This window comes from Lissotriton vulgaris, chromosome 4_1 (assembly GCF_964263255.1).
Source record: "Lissotriton vulgaris chromosome 4_1, aLisVul1.2, whole genome shotgun sequence".
NCBI lineage: Eukaryota > Metazoa > Chordata > Amphibia > Caudata > Salamandridae > Lissotriton > Lissotriton vulgaris.
The window spans coordinates 521,160,625-521,168,224 of NC_141691.1; positions in this window are offsets into that span (position 1 = coordinate 521,160,625).

Genomic DNA, 7,600 nt, shown 5'->3' on the forward strand with positions numbered 1-7,600 from the left:
ATGTCTTCAGCAACACAGATTATTCATCAGTCTTCCAAAGGGAAAACTGTAGCCTGTGTGGGACAGAAACTTCATAGAAGCACACTTCAGAATCAATGTGTGAAAGGTTTTCCTACCATTGGAAAGCGAAAACAACTGCAATTTGTTCATTCTCAGTTGTTGTCACAACATAAACCTCCAGACCAATTTTGTATTGTAGTAGAAGAGCATATGGACACCCTAACACACATGATGTGGGAATGCTCATTCATAAATGAATACTGGGCCTAAGCCTGTAATATACTGGGCAAAGTGGTGAGGCGGCTGGTAGGCATGGACCCAAAGATTGCACTCAGAGTTGATGGAAGAATGGGGGAGGTGGTGTCCAAAGAGCTCCGAGACACTAACAGCTCCAAGCACAGCGTGAAATTGCACAGCTCCAAGCACAGCGTGAAATTAGAGGTCAAACACAGCCCCCTCAAAACAAGAATGACTTAGAGGAATGCATGTCTGTGCCAAGCTGAGTAGGTGCTTACACCTGCAGGAGAGGTCAAAAGAAACACGGGTGCATCTTAGGGTCTTTGCCTACTGACGTTCAGGGAGTCCCCACAAACTAAAAGAGGACAGGGGATCACATGCTAGAGATACTGACCCTAAACTAGATGAAGAGGGTACTGCTGTATTTTAATATGCATATGTTTATTTTAAACAATTTCCCATAGCTATAATAGTGCCCTAATATGATGAACGATGTTAAAAAATGCTATTCAGCTATAAAGTATGAATTGTTTTTCAAATAAGCTAAGTTAAGTATAAACACAAAGAACACTTAAAACTAAAAGAACTTGACACACACCACAATAAACAGCCCACTGCATCATTAAGTTTATAAACATTAAAGGGAATAACATGGATGCCAAAAAGAATACTCTCTCAGAGGCACCAGAATAAGCACATTGAACACCGAAGTAGACTTTACACATACCATAATCAATATTGCACTCACCAAAATAACTTTAAGGAGCCCAAGTAAGGTTCACTTCAGGTAGGATAGAAAAGGGGAGATTGGAGAGTCTCCGATTCTATTAACAAAACATAAAGCACAACAATTATTATATAAGCCGAAATAAATCTCACAGCGGTATTATTTTTAAACATAGCATACAGACATTTGCACAAAAACATCGATGTCACAAACTAAACTCACTGTCAAAAAATATGACAAAGATGAGATATGAATAGCACAATTCCGTAAGTGATTATTTGACAAAAGTGAATAATAAGAAATAAACATCAAACGTGCTATATGATTATCACCATCAGTATGCATGGCATAGTGCATATTAAACCACATAATTAATAAACGATATTTTTACACCAAATATGTTAGTGTGTTTGTCGAAAGTAAGTATGCTTCTTTTTACACAAACTATCATGCGTACCATAATGACATCACAAACACCACAGCAAATGACACCCCAAACTCGTTTTAGGGGTGGTCGAAATTTTCAGGTAATTTTGGCCAAGGCGAAATGTTCTGTGTTTTGGGTGCCGAGAGGAGCTATGGTTGAACAGCCCAAAGCCAACAACTGTTGCTTTGAGAGGCTTTGTGGGGACTGGGCAATTTGATTGCATGATGATAAAGGGCATTAAGGGGAGCACATTACCAGAACACTAAGAGTGCCTGAAAGCAAGTTCCCCTCCCATGGAACGTATGTGGTCTCCAGCCTGCTAGAGCCTATGTGGACAGGAGGACCATGTAGGCAGCTGCCTCTGCTTTCAAACAACTTGTTTTTTTATGTCAGGAACCAGGCAGTTTAATTAACGTGATATAATTACCATTTAATTTGCATGAACATTGACAGTTCTAGACAGTCACAGTTTCTCGATCCGTGCATTCTTCACTCCATGCAATGCAGGGCATTTCACTGACTCGTATTCTGACATCTTTTTAGGTCTCGCTTATGCAGCGCACATGCGTTGCATAGTTAGGTCTCGCCTATGCAGCGCGCATGCACTACATAGGAGGGACTTTAGCCATCGGTCTTCACTTTTCAAGCACTGCACTCATGCTTGTGGCGGCATCCACCTTGCAGGAGAGAGCAGTGGCACGCCACAAACACGAGTGCAGTGCTTGAAAAGTGAAGACTGCACTCACAAGTGCGCACACCACTCAGGGGCTCACCTTCTGCTCCCCCTCTTTCTTCATGTGGCCACTTCCCTTTCTGTATCCGAGGCTCGCCGGGGCCGTCATGCACATACTGGGAGCTGTGCTTTTTTCATTATTTCTCACATTCCTCCATCTTTTAAGCGCTGCACTTTATATTTGAAGCTTTAAAGCGCTGTGCTTTCATTTTATTTGCAGCTTCAAAGCTGCATCTGCTCCACCTCCAGCCACCAAAAACAAGGTGCATATTTCAGCCTCCTCTCACCTCTTCATTAGCGGCCGGGCAAAAGCCTCTTCTGGCCATGGTGATCAGCCCGCCTCCCCTCCTCCCCTGCAGCAGCTGATCAGTAGCCCACAATGAATATCCACAACACCAGAATGAGTTGTGCGGCTGCCAGGACTCCGATGCATGCAAGTTACTGCTTTTGAAAATGTATGCCATTATAATGCAACTGAGGCGATGCAACAACCTTAGCTTCTGTATTTTCATGCACTTAGTCGGAAGCAGTAGTGTGGCGAAGACGCGGTATGTTTGACGTTATCAGCACAGCTGTGCTGAGCCCTCGCATTGGGTAAACACTTCTCTGTGCACCAATAAACAGTTTGTGGTAGCAGCGCTGCGTGAGATGGTGTTATTTTATATGGAAGAGTATGGATGTGCTGAGCATGCACGCTTAATAAAAAGATTAAAACCACCCTTCCCTATTGTTCTCCTGCAGGGCATGGAGGATCAACAGAAATGTATTATGAATATAGCAGCTGCCACTAAAGATAACAGCAGGACGAGTTGTGTGGTGTGGATACCAGGAACTCTGGACTCCATAAGCCTGTCCTAGCTTTATTTAGGAGGGGAAATTATTTGATTTGTATTAACGCTTTCTGCACATTTCAATGGCAGTTTTTAAACATACGAAGCTTTGTACTTTTATTTTGGCGCTGCTCTTATCAGAAATCACTCAACACATCTCTACCCGCCGTCCCCTCGCACCCCAGGCCATGCATACAGGACGCCTGGCTGTGGGCCCCTAAGAGTCTCCCATTCCTGGGGGAGCCTGATCTGGTTGTAGCCTCATTTCCCGGATCGCAATCACTCTGTATTTAGGGCCTCCTTTAAAGGCGAGACCTATTGGTTATGCCAACGCTTCTTTAATCCGGGCAAGTGGAACTAATGCTAGTGGAAACATCTTCAATTACTTACGGACACATGTAAAAGCAAAAACACAGAAATGGGTAACAGATGAACATGGATAACATGCAATCCAACATATGTTTCGTTCTACTATTTTCTGTATTAAATAACGGTAAATATCTGATCTGCCCTAATAAAATAAGACAAATATGCACAGCACACCAACAAGGAACTGTGTATGGATCAAAATTGAATAACACATAAAAATCCATGTTATACTAAATAGGATTGAGACCGATGCATGTCAAATTCACTCTACCCTTAAACTTAACTACCCTATGTTTACTCCCTAAAACCCAGCCAACTCTGTGACATGATGACTCAAAATCGAATTCCTCATCCTTTTACCTGGGTTTACCTTTATACACCTTCAATGCAGATGTGCAAAAGTCACCAATAACCACTCTAAGTAAAGAATCCATATGCAGAAAAAAAGCTGTCGTTGGTTTGACGGCTCCATGGGGTCCCTAAAAGAAGAATATAATCTCAGTGTTCAGAAAATCTTCCACACCAGCAAAAATCAAAGACGACAAACAAGACTACAGCAAAGACATCTATGAATAGCAAAGAACAGACAATGGCCGAGACAGCTACGATTGCCTTTCAAGGTGTAACATTACTTTTTAGACAAAGAATGGTACCTTGAGAAGAGACTGGAATCGAGTAATTATTAAATACATTTGTAGAAAAGGACTGCAACCGAGGAGCCCCCTTGCCGGGTGCAGTTTCAAGTTATCATCAGGTTTTAGTGTCTATGAATAGTTTGCAGTGGAAGCAGAAAAGTACAAAGATAGCAAATGGGCAATTTCCTTGAGGTGCCCCATGGTGTCTTGTTGTCTTTCCTGTGGGAAACTGTTGCTGGGACCCGGCAGACCACGGAATCCCTCTCTCCAACATGCATATCTCAGATTTTGTAAACCGCATTTATGGCTCCAAGGCCGGAACTTGATTGTACGAGGTGAACATATTGCATGTGTCTGTGTGGTCTTACAGGCGAGTTGAACAGTTACTCAAAGATCTTGAAGGAGATTGAGAGTTTTTATTTCTATGGAGAACTGTTTTATGTGATGGGACTTCAGGAGATAACATCGTGTCTCTGCTAACTTTAGCAATGTAATGGATATGATATCAAAGGGCAGTTTATAGTCTTGGAAGCCAATATGAACAGATCAGAGGTGCCTTTTTGTTACTTGACATTTGCTTGTTTAGAGAACATTCAATGCCCTGCTGGGTCGAATGGCTAATAAAGGTGGCAGCACATTATTTTCAAATGTGTGGCGAAGATAGGGCACCGGGAACCAACCTTTCTTTAAATCCAAAAAATGTATCAATAAAAATTAATTGTTGTGCTTTAGATAGTTTAACCCATTTATTGAGAAGAGATCCTCTCTGGTGTGCATTCATTGTTTACCACAAAGCATTTGCTACGGTTGATAAAGATTTATTATGGCCGTAGTTTAATATTTTGGGTATAGATAAGGCACATTTATCTATAAGTCATCTGCCCAACAAAAAAACATGAGCTGAGGTTTGCCTTGGTAATCAAGGGGGGTGAACAAGGCGTATCTCTGCCCAAAATTGCATAAAGCAGGAGTGCATTCTACCATTTCTGCTAGTCAACCTTTGTGGAGCAAACCTAATACCGAATTATCGTCATTTATGGTGGTAACATTTATCTTTGATCAGATAGTTCGATTACCTAGTGACTATTTCCTACTCTCTGATATATCTGCAGCGATCCCTCCATGCAGTAACTCTGTATACAACTAATTTCCATCTAAGATGTATTCAACAATTAAAATATTGTAAACCTTGGATAAGGAAATAATTGTCAAACTAATAGTTGATCAGTATTGATTTGCCAAGGTTGCAAGTCCCACCTATTTAGGAGTGACCTGGAAGAGACATTAGTCCCTTTTAGAAAAAAAAGGTAATTGCAGTAATGGGACCATTCGTAATTTCAATGTTAAGTACAAGTTTGGGCTTAAGAAGCACGGGTTTCTTCAGTGTTATATCATGGAGACACTGTTTATGACCCAGATACCTTATCTGACCTCACTGTAATCCAAACGGAGGTTCTGGCATGGACCCATGGAAAGAATTCTTCCTCATTTGAACTTATCAAACAATAGATGTACATTTCTGGGATACACTTTATTGTGAAATATTTCTTATTTACGTTCTGATATAATATTAACTTGACCCCCTGCAACTTTGTGTTGCTTTTTTATCAATAATAAACTGAGGCAAATGACCAACGAGAGTGATGAAGATTGTCATAAGTAACGTGTCACATCTTGACAATGACTTAGAGATGCTTCTCCAGGATGCTGACAAACTTGTGATCAAGAGTGTGCCTAAAAAATGTTCTAATCAAAATATTTACAAACCGCATATGGATTCCATTTTGAAAAATGCCCCAAGTTTTTTTTGTTTTGTTTTAGACTTAACCAGGGTGAAAGCTTTTCCTTATAATGTACTTGAGACATACTCTTCCAGGTCCCACAGATAATACTTTAATTTGCAGAGTTGCTAGTCTGTGTCATAAATAGTACTTAAGTGAAGATCCAATGAGCGAAGAGGGAGTGTGCAGTCTGCACTGTTGAAATGGAGACACTATACAATATTTTATTAACATATATTGTATTTAAATATGCTTTTAAGTTAGAGATTATACCATGTTATTAGCGAAAGTCTAGCATTTCATTCCCTCCAGAGATCTTCTTCTGTCTCGGTTTGTTATTGCTGTTTACTTTTGAAAGCACATTTATATATGTGTAAAGAAACTTGAAATGCAAAATTAATAGTTCCAGAGATGTTAATGGTTTGAAATTGCAATGAATGAGTTTTAGTTTATTTTATTTTTAACTATTTCTTTTTGCAATTCTCTAGGGAAGTTTTAAACAAATGATGATTATTCACTGCAGATTGAATAATTTGGCCTTTTAGACCATGTCATGTCTAGGTAAATAACCGTTATTTTGTAGAATTGATGCCCAGTCCCTTTATTTCCCATTTTGCTTGATTCCATTATGGAGCCTGAAGACTCTCCTAAAACAACCTTGTAAAGCCCTTTGACATATTATGCCTGCGTCAGTTAAAATTTATGCAGGGTGGACGTTCCCACGTAGCAAAGCCTTGTAGAAGTGACGCAGTGAAATCTACAAGATTTTACTGAGCCACTTCCAGGACGCCACTGCGTCAAAACCCAATGCCTGCTTGGAGCAGGTGTAAAGAGTGACGCAGTGTATTGGTAATATACCTCCCCTGTGAATTGCTGGAGTTGCGGCGTGCTTGTGACACAACTCCAGCAATGCATGACTTTTGCACCAACAGATGCGTCTGAATTTCAGATACATCTCTCAACCCTTGCGCCATGGTGTGCTGTATTGTAAACATGGCTCATCCATGGTGGTGCAATGGTTTTGATGGAGGCGCTAGGAAACAGACGCAGCTATAGAGATGCGTCAGTTCCTTGTAAATACGCCCCAAAGTTTCTGGTGCTCCAATGTAGAGAATCCAAAATTATATTTTCATTTTGCCAAATTACAGCACACACTAAAATTAAGATTGAGTCAAACAATGTTAATAAAATGCAAGCTCAATAAATACCACACTTAAAAAATTAATGCTATGTACACACACGTAAATGTTATGTATTCACAATGAAATTCCAACACTAAAACTGCACTCACTAAAGTAAATAACAAATATACCAGAATTAGTAACAAACACATTAAAAATGAATAAGACAAACATCTACACACAATCACTCATACCAAAATAAATATCATGCAGCAAATACAGGAGCCCTTGTTCACAATTCTCAATCAAATCAAAATTAATTTCTCACAATCAAAATAAATATCACTCACCTAAAAAGAATTAAATTAAGTACATAGAAATTGTCAGAGTCTGTACTACCCGGCAATCCCACTCAAAACATAATTCCTGGATAACCATTATGCAGGAAACACGAGTCAAGAGCACACTCGTGGGATACTCTCTACACACACTTGAAGATTTATTTGCTGAGGGGCACATCCTTTCATGCACTGAGAACGCAAGTTTCCAGAACGCTCCCCTCATGGATCGCTTTGACCTGAGAAGGCTGCAAGACGTGGTAAAGGGACAGATACCAACCTACCCACTAGAGACAGAGTAATTCAAACTGCTTACACTGGTCATAACTGATGCAAATAGGGTTCATCTCATATCCAAACTGTACCACGCTAGCTTAAAATTAATGCATGCCCATAATGCTT